Source organism: Ranitomeya imitator, chromosome 1 (assembly GCF_032444005.1).
Source record: "Ranitomeya imitator isolate aRanImi1 chromosome 1, aRanImi1.pri, whole genome shotgun sequence".
Classification (NCBI taxonomy): domain Eukaryota; kingdom Metazoa; phylum Chordata; class Amphibia; order Anura; family Dendrobatidae; genus Ranitomeya; species Ranitomeya imitator.
The window spans coordinates 584,613,029-584,628,732 of record NC_091282.1 but is presented as its reverse complement, the minus strand read 5'-3'; positions in this window follow the sequence as shown (position 1 = coordinate 584,628,732).

Genomic DNA, 15,704 nt, shown 5'->3' with positions numbered 1-15,704 from the left:
TGGTATAGAGTGTATGGTGTAGAGTGTATGGTATAGAGTGTAGGTTATAGAGTGTATGGTATAGAGTGTAGGGTATAGAGTGTAGAGTGTAGGGTATAGAGTGTAGGGTATAGAGTGTAGGTTATAGAGTGTAGGGTATAGATTGTAGGGTAAAGATTGTAGAGTGTAGGGTATAGAGTGTATGGTATAGAGTGTAGGGTATAGAGTGTATGGTGTAGAGTGTAAAGTATAGAGTGTAGGGTATAGAGTGTAGGGTATAGAGTGTAGAGTGTAGGGATTAGAGTGTAGGGTATAGAGTGTAGGGTATAGAGTGTAGAATGTAGGGTATAGAGTGTAGGGTATAGAGTGTAGGGTATAGAGTGTAGGGTGTAGAGTGTAGGGTATAGAGTGTAGGGTATAGAGTGTAGGGTATAGAGTGTAGAGTGTAGGGATTAGAGTGTAGGGTATAGAGTGTAGGGTATAGAGTATAGAGTGTAGGGTATAGAGTGTAAAGTGTAGAGTATAGAGTGTAGAGTGTAGGGTATAGAGTGTAGGGTATAGAGTGTATGGAATAGAGTGTAGGGTATAGAGTGTAGAGTGTAGGGTATAGAGTGTAGGGTATAGAGTGTAGGGTATAGAGTGTAGAGTGTAGGGTATAGAGTGTATGGTATAGAGTGTAGGGTGTAGAGTGTAGGGCATAGAGTGTAGAGTGTAGGGTATAGAGTGTAGAGTGTAGGGTATAGAGTGTAGGGTATAGAGTGTAGAGTGTAGGGTATAGAAAGTAGGGTATAGAGTGTAAAGTGTATGGTATAGAGTGTAGGGGACAGAGTGTATGGTATAGAGTGTATGGTATAGAGTGTAGGGTAGAGAGTGTAGGGTATAGAGTGTAGAGTGTATGGTATAGACTGTAGGGGATAGAGTGTATGGTATAGAGTGTTTGGTATAGAGTGTATGGTATAGATTGTAGGGTATAGAGTGTAGGGTATAGAGTGTAGAGTGTAGGGTATAGAGTGTAGAGTGTAGGGTATAGAGTGTAGGGTATAGAGTGTAGGGTATAGAGTGTAGGGTGTAGAGTGTAGGGTATAGAGTGTAGGGTATAGGGTGTAGGGTATAGAGTGTAGGGTATAGAGTGTAGGGTATAAAGTGTAGGGTATAGAGTGTAGGGTATAGCGTGTAGGGTATAGAGTGTAGGGTATAGAGTGTAGGGTATAGAGTGTAGGGTATAAAGTGTAGAGTGTAGGGTATAGAGTTTAGGGTATAGAGTGTAAAGTGTAGAGTGTAGGGTGTAGAGTGTAGAGTGTAGGGTATACAGTGGAGGGTATAGAGTGTAGGGTATAGAGTGTAGGGTATAAAGTGTAGAGTGTAGGGTATAGCGTGTAGGGTATAGAGTGTAGGGTATAGAGTGTAGAGTGTAGGGTATAGAGTGTAGGGTATAGAGTGTAGGGTATAGAGTGTAGGGTATAGAGTGTAGGGTATAAAGTGTAGAGTGTAGGGTATAGAGTGTAGGGTATAGAGTGTAGGGTATAGAGTGTAGGGTATAGAGTGTAGAGTGTAGGGTATAGAGTGTAGGGTATAGAGTGTAGGATATAGAGTGTATGGTATAGAGTGTAGGTTATAGAGTGTAGAGTGTAGGGTATAGAGTGTAGGGTATAGAGTGTAGGGTATAGAGTGTAAGGTATAGATTGTAGGGTATAGAGTGTATAGCGTAGAGTATAGAGTGTAGGGTATAGAGTGTATGGTGTAGAGTGTAGGGTATAGAGTGTATAGTGTAGGGTAATGAGTGTAGGGTATAGAGTGTATAGTATAGAGTGTAGGGTATAGAGTGTAGGGTATATAGTGTAGAGTGTGGGGTATAGAGTGTATGGTATAGAGTGTATGGTGTAGAGTGTATGGTATAGAGTGTATGGTATAGAGTGTATGGTATAGAGTGTAGGGTATAGAGTGTAGAGTGTAGGGTATAGAGTGTAGGGTATAGAGTGTAGGTTATAGAGTGTAGGGTATAGATTGTAGGGTAAAGAGTGTAGAGTGTAGGGTATAGAGTGTAGGGTATAGAGTGTATGGTATAGAGTGTAGGGTATAGAGTGTAGGGTGTAGAGTGTAAAGTATAGAGTGTAGGGTATAGAGTGTAGGGTGTAGAGTGTAGAGTGTAGGGATTAGAGTGTAGGGTATAGAGTGTAGGGTATAGAGTGTAGAATGTAGGGTATAGAGTGTAGGGTATAGAGTGTTGGGTATAGAGTGTAGGGTATAGAGTGTAGGGTATACAGTGTAGAGTGTAGGGTATAGAGTGTAGGGTATAAAATGTAAGCTATAAAGTGTAGGGTGTAGAGTGTAGGGTATAGAGTGTAGGGTATAGAGTGTAGGGTATAGAGTGTATGGAATAGAGTGTAGGGTATAGAGTGTAGAGTGTAGGGTATAGAGTGTAGGGTATAGAGCGTAGGGTGTAGGGTATAGAGTGTAGCGTATAGAGTGTAGGGTGTAGAGTGTAGGGTATAGAGTGTATGGTATACAGTTAAAGTGTAGAGTGTAGGGTATAGAGTGTAGGGTATAGAGTGTATGGTATAGAGTGTAGGGTATAGAGTGTAGAGTGTAGGGTATAGAATGTAGGGTATAGAGTGTAGGGTATAGAGTGTATGGTATAGAGTGTAGGGTATAGAGTGTAGAGTGTAGGGTATAGAGTGTAGGGTATAGAGTGTAGGATATAGAGTGTATGGTATAGAGTGTAGGTTATAGAGTGTAGAGTGTAGGGTATAGAGTGTAGGGTATAGAGTGTAGGGTATAGAGTGTAAGGTATAGATTGTAGGGTATAGAGTGTATAGCGTATAGTATAGAGTGTAGGGTATAGAGTGTATGGTGTAGAGTGTAGGGTATAGAGTGTATAGTGTAGGGTATAGAGTGTAGGGTATAGAGTGTATAGTATAGAGTGTAGGGTATAGAGTGTAGGGTATAGAGTGTAGAGTGTGGGGTATAGAGTGAATGGTATAGAGTGTATGGTGTAGAGTGTATGGTATAGAGTGTAGGGTATAGAGTGTATGGTATAGAGTGTAGGGTATAGAGTGTAGAGTGTAGGGTATAGAGTGTAGGGTATAGAGTGTAGGTTATAGAGTGTAGGGTATAGATTGTAGGGTAAAGATTGTAGAGTGTAGGGTATAGAGTGTATGGTATAGAGTGTAGGGTATAGAGTGTATGGTGTAGAGTGTAAAGTATAGAGTGTAGGGTATAGAGTGTAGGGTATAGAGTGTAGAGTGTAGGGATTAGAGTGTAGGGTATAGAGTGTAGGGTATAGAGTGTAGAATGTAGGGTATAGAGTGTAGGGTATAGAGTGTAGGGTATAGAGTGTAGGGTGTAGAGTGTAGGGTATAGAGTGTAGGGTATAGAGTGTAGGGTATAGAGTGTAGAGTGTAGGGATTAGAGTGTAGGGTATAGAGTGTAGGGTATAGAGTATAGAGTGTAGGGTATAGAGTGTAAAGTGTAGAGTATAGAGTGTAGAGTGTAGGGTATAGAGTGTAGGGTATAGAGTGTATGGAATAGAGTGTAGGGTATAGAGTGTAGAGTGTAGGGTATAGAGTGTAGGGTATAGAGTGTAGGGTATAGAGTGTAGAGTGTAGGGTATAGAGTGTATGGTATAGAGTGTAGGGTGTAGAGTGTAGGGCATAGAGTGTAGAGTGTAGGGTATAGAGTGTAGAGTGTAGGGTATAGAGTGTAGGGTATAGAGTGTAGAGTGTAGGGTATAGAAAGTAGGGTATAGAGTGTAAAGTGTATGGTATAGAGTGTAGGGGACAGAGTGTATGGTATAGAGTGTATGGTATAGAGTGTAGGGTAGAGAGTGTAGGGTATAGAGTGTAGGGTATATAGTGTAGGGTGTAGAGTGTAGGGTATAGAGTGTAGGGTATAGAGTGTAGAGTGTATGGTATAGACTGTAGGGGATAGAGTGTATGGTATAGAGTGTTTGGTATAGAGTGTATGGTATAGATTGTAGGGTATAGAGTGTAGGGTATAGAGTGTAGAGTGTAGGGTATAGAGTGTAGAGTGTAGGGTATAGAGTGTAGGGTATAGAGTGTAGGGTATAGAGTGTAGGGTGTAGAGTGTAGGGTATAGAGTGTAGGGTATAGGGTGTAGGGTATAGAGTGTAGGGTATAGAGTGTAGGGTATAGAGTGTAGGGTATAGAGTGTAGGGTATAGCGTGTAGGGTATAGAGTGTAGGGTATAGAGTGTAGGGTATAGAGTGTAGGGTATAAAGTGTAGAGTGTAGGGTATAGAGTGTAGGGTATAGAGTGTAAAGTGTAGAGTGTAGGGTGTAGAGTGTAGAGTGTAGGGTATACAGTGGAGGGTATAGAGTGTAGGGTATAGAGTGTAGGGTATAAAGTGTAGAGTGTAGGGTATAGCGTGTAGGGTATAGAGTGTAGGGTATAGAGTGTAGAGTGTAGTGTATAGAGTGTAGGGTATAGAGTGTAGGGTATAGAGTGTAGGGTATAAAGTGTAGAGTGTAGGGTATAGAGTGTAGGGTATAGAGTGTAGGGTATAGAGTGTAGGGTATAGAGTGTAGAGTGTAGAATATAGAGTGTAGGGAATAGAGTGTAGTGTATAGAGTGTAGGGTATAGAGTGTAGGGTATAGAGTGTAGGGTATAAAGTGTAGAGTGTAGGGTATAGAGTGTAGGGTATAGAGTGTAGGGTATAGAGTGTAGAGTGTAGGGTATAGAGTGTAGGTTATAGAGTGTATGGTATAGAGTGTAGGGTATAGAGTGTAGAGTGTAGGGTATAGAGTGTAGGGTATACTGTGTAGAGTGTAGGGTATAGAGTGTAAGGTATAGAGTTTAGGGTATAGAGTGTAGGGTATAGAGTGTAAGCTATAAAGTGTAGGGTGTAGAGTGTAGGGTATAGAGTGTAGGGTATAGAGTGTAGGGTATAGAGTGTAGGGTATAGAGTGTAGGGTATAGAGTGTAGAGTGTATGGTATAGAGTGTAGGGTATAGAGTGTAAGCTATAAAGTGTAGGGTGTAGAGTGTAGGGTATAGAGTGTAGGGTATAGAGTGTAGGGTATAGAGTGTAGGGTATAGAGTGTGAGGTATAGAGCGTAGGGTTTAGGGTATAGAGTGTAGGGTATAGAGTGTAAGGTATAAAGTGAAGGGTGTAGAGTGTAGGGGATAGAGTGTAGGGTATAGAGTGTAGGGTATAGAGGGTAGGGTATAGAGTGTACGGTGTAGAGTGTAGAGTGTAGGGTATAGAGTGTAGGGTATAGAGTGTAGGGTATAGAGTGTAGGGTATAGAGTGTAGGGTATAGAGTGTAGGGTATAGAGTGTAGAGTGTAGGGTATAGAGTGTAGAGTGTAGGGTATAAAGTGTAGGGCATAGAGTGTAGAGTGTAGAGTGTAGGGTATAGAGTGTAGAGTGTAGGGTATACAGTGTAGGGTATAGAGTGTAGGGTATAGAGTGTAGAGTATAGAGTGTAGAGTGTAGGGTATAGAGTGTACGGTATAGAGTGTATGGTATAGAGTGTATGGTATATAGTGTAGGGTATAGAGTGTTTGTTATAGAGTGTAGGGTATAGAGTGTAGTGTGTAGGGTATAGATTGTAGACTGCAGAGTGTAGGGTATAGAGTGCAAGGTATAGAGTGTAGTGTATAGAGTGTATGTTATAGAGTGTAGGGTATAGAGTGTAGAGTGTAGGATTTAGAGTAGGGTATAGAGTGTAGGGTATAGATTGTAGGGTATAGAGTGTAGAGTGTAGTGTATAGAGTGTAGGGTATAGAATGTATGGTATAGAGTGTAGAGTGTAGGGTATAGACTGTAGGGTATAGAGTGTATGGTATAGAGTGTATGGTATAGAGTGTAGGGTATAGAGTGTAGAGTGTAGGGTATAGAGAGTAGGATATAGAGTGTAGGGTATAGAGTGTAGGGTATAGAGTGTAGAGTGTAGGGTATAGGGTGTAAGGTATAGAGTGTATGTTATAGAGTGTAGAGTGTAGGGTATAGAGTGTATAGTGTAGGGTATTGAGTGTAGGGTATAGAGTGTATGGTATAGAGTGTAGGGAATAGAGTGTAGAGTGTAGGGTATAGAGTGTATGGTATAGAGTGTAGGGTATAGAGTGTAGAGTGTAGGGTATATAGTGTAGGGTATAGAGTGTAGGGTATAGAGTGTAGAGTGTAGGGTATAGAGTGTAGGGTATAGAGTGTAGGGTATAGAGTGTAGAGTGTAGGGATTAGAGTGTAGGGTACAGAGTGTAGGGTATAGAGTGTAGAATGTCCGGTATAGAGTGTAGGGTATAGAGTATAGAGTGTAGGGTATAGAGTGTAGGGTATAGAGTGTAAAGTGTAGAGTGTAGGGTATAGAGTGTAGAGTGTAGGGTATAGAGTGTAGGGTATAGAGTGTATGGAATAGAGTGTAGGGTATAGAGTGTAGAGTGTAAGGTTTAGAGTTTAGGGTATAGAGCGTAGGGTATAGAGTGTAGGGTATAGAGTGTAGGGTATAGAGTGTAGAGTGTAGGGTATAGAGTGTAGGGTATAGAGCGTAGGGTATAGAGTGTAGGGTATAGAGTGTAGGGTATAGAGTGTAGAGTGTAGGGTATAGAGTGTATGGTATAGAGTGTAGGGTGTAGAGTGTAGGGTATAGAGTGTATGGTATACAGTTTAGAGTGTAGAGTGTAGGGTATAGAGTGTAGGGTATAGAGTGTATGGTATAGAGTGTAGGGTATAGAGTGTAGAGTGTAGGGTATAGAGTGTAGGGTATAGAGTGTAGGGTATAGAGTGTATGGTATAGAGTGTAGTGTATAGAGTGTAGAGTGTAGGGTATAGAGTGTAGGGTATAGAGTGTAGGATATAGAGTGTATGGTATAGAGTGTAGGTTATAGAGTGTAGAGTGTAGGGTATAGAGTGTAGGGTATAGAGTGTAGGGTATAGAGTGCAAGGTATAGATTGTAGGGTATAGAGTGTATAGCGTAGAGTATAGAGTGTAGGGTATAGAGTGTATGGTGTAGAGTGTAGGGTATAGAGTGTATAGTGTAGGGTATAGAGTGTAGGGTATAGAGTGTATAGTATAGAGTGTAGGGTATAGAGTGTAGGGTGTAGAGTGTGGGGTATAGAGTGTATGGTATAGAGTGTATGGTATAGAGTGTATGCTGTAGAGTGTATGGTATAGAGTGTAGGGTATAGAGTGTATGGTATAGAGTGTAGGGTATAGAGTGTAGAGTGTAGGGTATAGAGTGTAGGGTATAGAGTGTAGGGTATAGAGTGTAGGGTAAAGATTGTAGGGTATAGAGTGTAGAGTGTAGGGTATAGAGTGTAGGGTATAGAGTGTAGGATATAGAGTGTATGGTATAGAGTGTAGGTTATAGAGTGTAGAGTGTAGGGTATAGAGTGTAGGGTATAGAGTGTAGGGTATAGAGTGTAAGGTATAGATTGTAGGGTATAGAGTGTGTAGCGTAGAGTATATAGTGTAGGGTATAGAGTATATGGTGTAGAGTGTAGGGTATAGAGTGTATAGTGTAGGGTATAGAGTGTAGGGTATAGAGTGTATAGTATAGAATGTAGGGTATAGAGTGTAGGGTATAGAGTGTAGAGTGTGGGGTATAGAGTGTAGAGTGTAGGGTATACAGTGGAGGGTATAGAGTGTAGGGTATAGAGTGTAGGGTATAAAGTGTAGAGTGTAGGGTATAGCGTGTAGGGTATAGAGTGTAGGGTATAGAGTGTAGAGTGTAGGGTATAGAGTGTAGGGTATAGAGTGTAGGGTATAGAGTGTAGGGTATAAAGTGTAGAGTGTAGGGTATAGAGTGTAGGGTATAGAGTGTAGGGTATAGAGTGTAGAGTGTAGAATATAGAGTGTAGGGAATAGAGTGTAGTGTATAGAGTGTAGGGTATAGAGTGTAGGGTATAGAGTGTAGGGTATAAAGTGTAGAGTGTAGGGTATAGAGTGTAGGGTATAGAGTGTAGGGTATAGAGTGTAGAGTGTAGGGTATAGAGTGTAGGTTATAGAGTGTATGGTATAGAGTGTAGGGTATAGAGTGTAGAGTGTAGGGTATAGAGTGTAGGGTATACTGTGTAGAGTGTAGGGTATAGAGTGTAAGGTATAGAGTTTAGGGTATAGAGTGTAGGGTATAGAGTGTAAGCTATAAAGTGTAGGGTGTAGAGTGTAGGGTATAGAGTGTAGGGTATAGAGTGTAGGGTATAGAGTGTAGGGTATAGAGTGTAGGGTATAGAGTGTAGAGTGTATGGTATAGAGTGTAGGGTATAGAGTGTAAGCTATAAAGTGTAGGGTGTAGAGTGTAGGGTATAGAGTGTAGGGTATAGAGTGTAGGGTATAGAGTGTAGGGTATAGAGTGTGAGGTATAGAGCGTAGGGTTTAGGGTATAGAGTGTAGGGTATAGAGTGTAAGGTATAAAGTGAAGGGTGTAGAGTGTAGGGGATAGAGTGTAGGGTATAGAGTGTAGGGTATAGAGGGTAGGGTATAGAGTGTATGGTGTAGAGTGTAGAGTGTAGGGTATAGAGTGTAGGGTATAGAGTGTAGGGTATAGAGTGTAGGGTATAGAGTGTAGGGTATAGAGTGTAGGGTATAGAGTGTAGAGTGTAGGGTATAGAGTGTAGAGTGTAGGGTATAAAGTGTAGGGCATAGAGTGTAGAGTGTAGAGTGTAGGGTATAGAGTGTAGAGTGTAGGGTATACAGTGTAGGGTATAGAGTGTAGGGTATAGAGTGTAGAGTATAGAGTGTAGAGTGTAGGGTATAGAGTGTACGGTATAGAGTGTATGGTATAGAGTGTATGGTATATAGTGTAGGGTATAGAGTGTTTGTTATAGAGTGTAGGGTATAGAGTGTAGTGTGTAGGGTATAGATTGTAGACTGCAGAGTGTAGGGTATAGAGTGCAAGGTATAGAGTGTAGTGTATAGAGTGTATGTTATAGAGTGTAGGGTATAGAGTGTAGAGTGTAGGATTTAGAGTAGGGTATAGAGTGTAGGGTATAGATTGTAGGGTATAGAGTGTAGAGTGTAGTGTATAGAGTGTAGGGTATAGAATGTATGGTATAGAGTGTAGAGTGTAGGGTATAGACTGTAGGGTATAGAGTGTATGGTATAGAGTGTATGGTATAGAGTGTAGGGTATAGAGTGTAGAGTGTAGGGTATAGAGAGTAGGATATAGAGTGTAGGGTATAGAGTGTAGGGTATAGAGTGTAGAGTGTAGGGTATAGGGTGTAAGGTATAGAGTGTATGTTATAGAGTGTAGAGTGTAGGGTATAGAGTGTATAGTGTAGGGTATTGAGTGTAGGGTATAGAGTGTATGGTATAGAGTGTAGGGAATAGAGTGTAGAGTGTAGGGTATAGAGTGTATGGTATAGAGTGTAGGGTATAGAGTGTAGAGTGTAGGGTATATAGTGTAGGGTATAGAGTGTAGGGTATAGAGTGTAGAGTGTAGGGTATAGAGTGTAGGGTATAGAGTGTAGGGTATAGAGTGTAGAGTGTAGGGATTAGAGTGTAGGGTACAGAGTGTAGGGTATAGAGTGTAGAATGTCCGGTATAGAGTGTAGGGTATAGAGTATAGAGTGTAGGGTATAGAGTGTAGGGTATAGAGTGTAAAGTGTAGAGTGTAGGGTATAGAGTGTAGAGTGTAGGGTATAGAGTGTAGGGTATAGAGTGTATGGAATAGAGTGTAGGGTATAGAGTGTAGAGTGTAAGGTTTAGAGTTTAGGGTATAGAGCGTAGGGTATAGAGTGTAGGGTATAGAGTGTAGGGTATAGAGTGTAGAGTGTAGGGTATAGAGTGTAGGGTATAGAGCGTAGGGTATAGAGTGTAGGGTATAGAGTGTAGGGTATAGAGTGTAGAGTGTAGGGTATAGAGTGTATGGTATAGAGTGTAGGGTGTAGAGTGTAGGGTATAGAGTGTATGGTATACAGTTTAGAGTGTAGAGTGTAGGGTATAGAGTGTAGGGTATAGAGTGTATGGTATAGAGTGTAGGGTATAGAGTGTAGAGTGTAGGGTATAGAGTGTAGGGTATAGAGTGTAGGGTATAGAGTGTATGGTATAGAGTGTAGTGTATAGAGTGTAGAGTGTAGGGTATAGAGTGTAGGGTATAGAGTGTAGGATATAGAGTGTATGGTATAGAGTGTAGGTTATAGAGTGTAGAGTGTAGGGTATAGAGTGTAGGGTATAGAGTGTAGGGTATAGAGTGCAAGGTATAGATTGTAGGGTATAGAGTGTATAGAGTAGAGTATAGAGTGTAGGGTATAGAGTGTATGGTGTAGAGTGTAGGGTATAGAGTGTATAGTGTAGGGTATAGAGTGTAGGGTATAGAGTGTATAGTATAGAGTGTAGGGTATAGAGTGTAGGGTGTAGAGTGTGGGGTATAGAGTGTATGGTATAGAGTGTATGGTATAGAGTGTATGCTGTAGAGTGTATGGTATAGAGTGTAGGGTATAGAGTGTATGGTATAGAGTGTAGGGTATAGAGTGTAGAGTGTAGGGTATAGAGTGTAGGGTATAGAGTGTAGGGTATAGAGTGTAGGGTAAAGATTGTAGGGTATAGAGTGTAGAGTGTAGGGTATAGAGTGTAGGGTATAGAGTGTAGGATATAGAGTGTATGGTATAGAGTGTAGGTTATAGAGTGTAGAGTGTAGGGTATAGAGTGTAGGGTATAGAGTGTAGGGTATAGAGTGTAAGGTATAGATTGTAGGGTATAGAGTGTGTAGCGTAGAGTATATAGTGTAGGGTATAGAGTATATGGTGTAGAGTGTAGGGTATAGAGTGTATAGTGTAGGGTATAGAGTGTAGGGTATAGAGTGTATAGTATAGAATGTAGGGTATAGAGTGTAGGGTATAGAGTGTAGAGTGTGGGGTATAGAGTGTATGGTATAGAGTGTATGGTATAGAGTGTATGGTGTAGAGTGTATGGTATAGAGTGTAGGGTATAGAGTGTATGGTATAGAGTGTATGGTATAGAGTGTAGAGTGTAGGGTATAGAGTGTATAGTGTAGGGTATAGAGTGTAGGGTATAGAGTGTATGGTATAGAGTGTAGGGAATAGATTGTAGAGTGTATGGTATAGAGTGTAGGGTATAGAGTGTAGAGTGTAGGGTATAGAGTGTAGGGTATAGAGTGTAGGGTGTAGAGTGTAGGGTATAGAGTGTAGGGTATAGAGTGTAGGGTATAGAGTGTAGAGTGTAGGGATTAGAGTGTAGGGTATAGAGTGTAGGGTATAGAGTGTAGAATGTACGGTATAGAGTGTAGGGTAAAGAGTATAGAGTGTAGGGTATAGAGTGTAAAGTGTAGAGTGTAGGGTATATAGTGTAGAGTGTAGGGTATAGAGTGTAGGGTATAGAGTGTATGGAATAGAGTGTAGGGTATAGAGTGTAGAGTGTAGGGTATAGAGTGTAGGGTATAGAGCGTAGGGTGTAGGGTATAGAGTGTAGGGTAAAGAGTGTAGGGTATAGAGTGTAAAGTGTAGGGTATAGAGTGTATGGTATAGAGTGTAGGGTGTAGAGTGTAGGGTATAGAGTGTAGAGTGTAGGGTATAGAGTGTAGAGTGTAGGGTATAGAGTGTAGAGTATAGGGTATAGAAAGTAGGGTATAGAGTTTAAAGTGTATGGTATAGAGTGTAGGGGACAAAGTGTATGGTACAGAGTGTATGGTACAGAGTGTAGGGTAGAGAGTGTAGGGTATAGAGTGTAGAGTGTAGGGTATATAGTGTAGGGTGTAGAGTGTAGGGTATAGAGTGTAGGGTATAGAGTGTAGAGTGTATGGTATAGAGTGTAGGGGATAGAGTGTATGGTATAGAGTGTATGGTATAGAGTGTATGGTATAGATTGTAGGGTATAGAGTGTAGGGTATAGAGTGTAGAGTGTAGGGTATAGAGTGTAGAGTGTAGGGTATAGAGTGTAGGGTATAGAGTGTAGGGTATAGAGTGTAGGGTGTAGAGTGTAGGGTATAGAGTGTAGGGTATAGGGTGTAGGGTATAGAGTGTAGGGTGTAGAGTGTAGGGTATAGAGTGTAGGGTATAGAGTGTAGGGTATAGCGTGTAGGGTATAGAGTGTAGGGTATAGAGTGTAGGGTATAGAGTGTAGGGTATAAAGTGTAGAGTGTAGGGTATAGAGTGTAGGGTATAGAGTGTAAAGTGTAGAGTGTAGGGTGTAGAGTGTAGAGTGTAGGGTATAGAGTGGAGGGTATAGAGTGTAGGGTATAGAATGTAGGGTATAAAGTGTAGAGTGTAGGGTATAGAGTGTAGGGTATAGAGTGTAGGGTATAGAGTGTAGAGTGTAGGATATAGAGTGTAGGGTATAGAGTGTAGGATATAGAGTGTAGGGTATAGAGTGTAGGGTATAGAGTGTAGGGTATAAAGTGTAGAGTGTAGGGTATAGAGTGTAGGGTATAGAGTGTAGGGTATAGAGTGTAGGGTATAGAGTGTAGGGTATAGAGTGTAGAGTGTAGGGTATAGAGTGTACGGTATAGAGTGTAGGGTATAGAGTGTAGGGTATAGAGTGTAGGGTATAAAGTGTAGAGTGTAGGGTATAGAGTGTAGGGTATAGAGTGTAGGGTATAGAGTGTAGAGTGTAGGGTATAGAGTGTAGGGTATAGAGTGTATGGTATAGAGTGTAGGGTATAGAGTGTAGAGTGTAGGGTATAGAGTGTAGGGTATACTGTGTAGAGTGTAGGGTATAGAGTGTAAGGTATAGAGGGTAGGGTATAGAGTGTATGTTGTAGAGTGTAGGGTATAGAGTGTAGGGTATAAAGTGTAGGGTATAGAGTGTATGGTATAGAGTTTAGGGTATAGAGTGTAGGGTATAGAGTGTAAGCTATAAAGTGTAGGGTGTAGAGTGTAGGGTATAGAGTGTAGGGTATAGAGTGTTGGGTATAGAGTGTAGGGTATAGAGTGTAGGGTATAGAGTGTAGAGTGTAGGGTATAGAATGTAGGGTATAAAATGTAAGCTATAAAGTGTAGGGTGTAGAGTGTAGGGTATAGAGTGTAGGGTATAGAGTGTAGGGTATAGAGTGTATGGAATAGAGTGTAGGGTATAGAGTGTAGAGTGTAGGGTATAGAGTGTAGGGTATAGAGCGTAGGGTGTAGGGTATAGAGTGTAGGGTATAGGGTGTAGGGTATAGAGTGTAGAGTGTAGGGTATAGAGTGTATGGTATAGAGTGTAGGGTGTAGAGTGTAGGGTATAGAGTGTATGGTATACAGTTTAGAGTGTAGAGTGTAGGGTATAGAGTGTAGGGTATAGAGTGTAGGCTATAGAGTGTAGAGTGTAGGGTATAGAGTGTAGGGTATAGAGTGTAGGATATAGAGTGTATGGTATAGAGTGTAGGTTATAGAGTGTAGAGTGTAGGGTATAGAGTGTAGGGTATAGAGTGTAGAGTGTAGGGTATAGAGTGTAGGGTATAGAGTGTAGGGTATAGAGTGTATGGTATAGAGTGTAGGGTATAGAGTGTAGAGTGTAGGGTATAGAGTGTAGGGTATAGAGTGTAGGATATAGAGTGTATGGTATAGAGTGTAGGTTATAGAGTGTAGAGTGTAGGGTATAGAGTGTAGGGTATAGAGTGTAGCGTATAGAGTGTAAGGTATAGATTGTAGGGTATAGAGTGTATAGCGTAGAGTATAGAGTGTAGGGTATAGAGTGTATGGTGTAGAGTGTAGGGTATAGAGTGTATAGTGTAGGGTATAGAGTGTAGGGTATAGAGTGTATAGTATAGAGTGTAGGGTATAGAGTGTAGGGTATAGAGTGTAGAGTGTGGGGTATAGAGTGTATGGTATAGAGTGAATGGTGTAGAGTGTATGGTATAGAGTGTAGGGTAAAGAGTGTATGGTATAGAGTGTAGGGTATAGAGTGTAGAGTGTAGGGTATAGAGTGTAGGGTATAGAGTGTAGGGTATAGAGTGTAGGGTATAGATTGTAGGGTATAGAGTGTAGAGTGTAGGGTATAGAGTGTAGGGTATAGAGTGTATGGTATAGAGTGTAGAGTGTAGGGTATAGAGTGTGTAGGGTATAGAGTGTAGGGTATAGAGTGTAGGGAATAGAGTGTAGAGTGTATGGTATAGAGTGTAGGGTATAGAGTGTAGAATGTAGGGTATAGAGTGTAGGGTATAGAGTGTAGGGTATAGAGTGTAGAGTGTAGGGATTAGAGTGTAGGGTATAGAGTGTAGGGTATAGAGTGTAGAATGTACAGTATAGAGTGTAGGGTATAGAGTATAGAGTGTAGGGTATAGAGTGTAAAGTGTAGAGTGTAGGGTATAGAGTGTAGAGTGTAGGGTATAGAGTGTAGGGTATATAGTGTATGGAATAGAGTGTAGGGTATAGAGTGTAGAGTGTAGGGTATAGAGTGTAGGGTATAGAGTGTAGGGTGTAGGGTATAGAGTGTAGGGTATAGAGTGTAGGGTATAGAGTGTAGAGTGTAGGGTATAGAGTGTATGGTATAGAGTGTAGGGTGTAGAGTGTAGGGCATAGAGTGTAGAGTGTAGGGTATAGAGTGTAGAGTGTAGGGTATAGAGTGTAGGGTATAGAGTGTAGAGTGTAGGGTATAGAAAGTAGGGTATAGAGTGTAAAGTGTATGGTATAGAGTGTAGGGGACAGAGTGTATGGTATAGAGTGTATGGTATAGAGTGTAGGGTAGAGAGTGTAGGGTATAGAGTGTAGAGTGTAGGGTATATAGTGTAGGGTGTAGAGTGTAGGGTATAGAGTGTAGGGTATAGAGTGTACAGTGTATGGTATAGACTGTAGGGGATAGAGTGTATGGTATAGAGTGTTTGGTATAGAGTGTATGGTATAGATTGTAGGGTATAGAGGGTAGGGTATAGAGTGTAGAGTGTAGGGTATAGAGTGTAGAGTGTAGGGTATAGAGTGTAGGGTATAGAGTGTAGGGTATAGAGTGTAGGGTGTAGAGTGTAGGGTATAGAGTGTAGGGTATAGGGTGTAGGGTATAGAGTGTAGGGTGTAGAATGTAGGGTATAGAGTGTAGGGTATAGAGTGTAGGGTATAGAGTGTAGGGTATAGCGTGTAGGGTATAGAGTGTAGGGTATAGAGTGTAGGATATAGAGTGTAGGGTATAAAGTGTAGAGTGTAGGGTATAGAGTGTAGGGTATAGAGTGTAAAGTGTAGAGTGTAGGGTGTAGAGTGTAGAGTGTAGGGTATAGAGTGGAGGGTATAGAGTGTATGGTATAGAGTGTAGGGTGTAGAGTGTAGGGCATAGAGTGTAGAGTGTAGGGTATATAGAGTGTAGAGTGTAGGGTATAGAGTGTAGGGTATAGAGTGTAGAGTGTAGGGTATAGAAAGTAGGGTATAGAGTGTAAAGTGTATGGTATAGAGTGTAGGGGACAGAGTGTATGGTATAGAGTGTATGGTATAGAGTGTAGGGTAGAGAGTGTAGGGTATAGAGTGTAGAGTGTAGGGTATATAGTGTAGGGTGTGGAGTGTAGGGTATAGAGTGTAGGGTATAGAGTGTACAGTGTATGGTATAGACTGTAGGGGATAGAGTGTATGGTATAGAGTGTTTGGTATAGAGTGTATGGTATAGATTGTAGGGTATAGAGGGTAGGGTATAGAGTGTAGAGTGTAGGGTATAGAGTGTAGAGTGTAGGGTATAGAGTGTAGGGTATAGAGTGTAGGGTATAGAGTGTAGGGTGTAGAGTGTAGGGTATAGAGTGTAGGGTATAGGGTGTAGGGTATAGAGTGTAGGGTGTAGAGTGTAGGGTATAGAGTGTAGGGTATAGAGTGTAGGGTATAGAGTGTAGGGTATAGCGTGTAGGGTATAGAGTGTAGGGT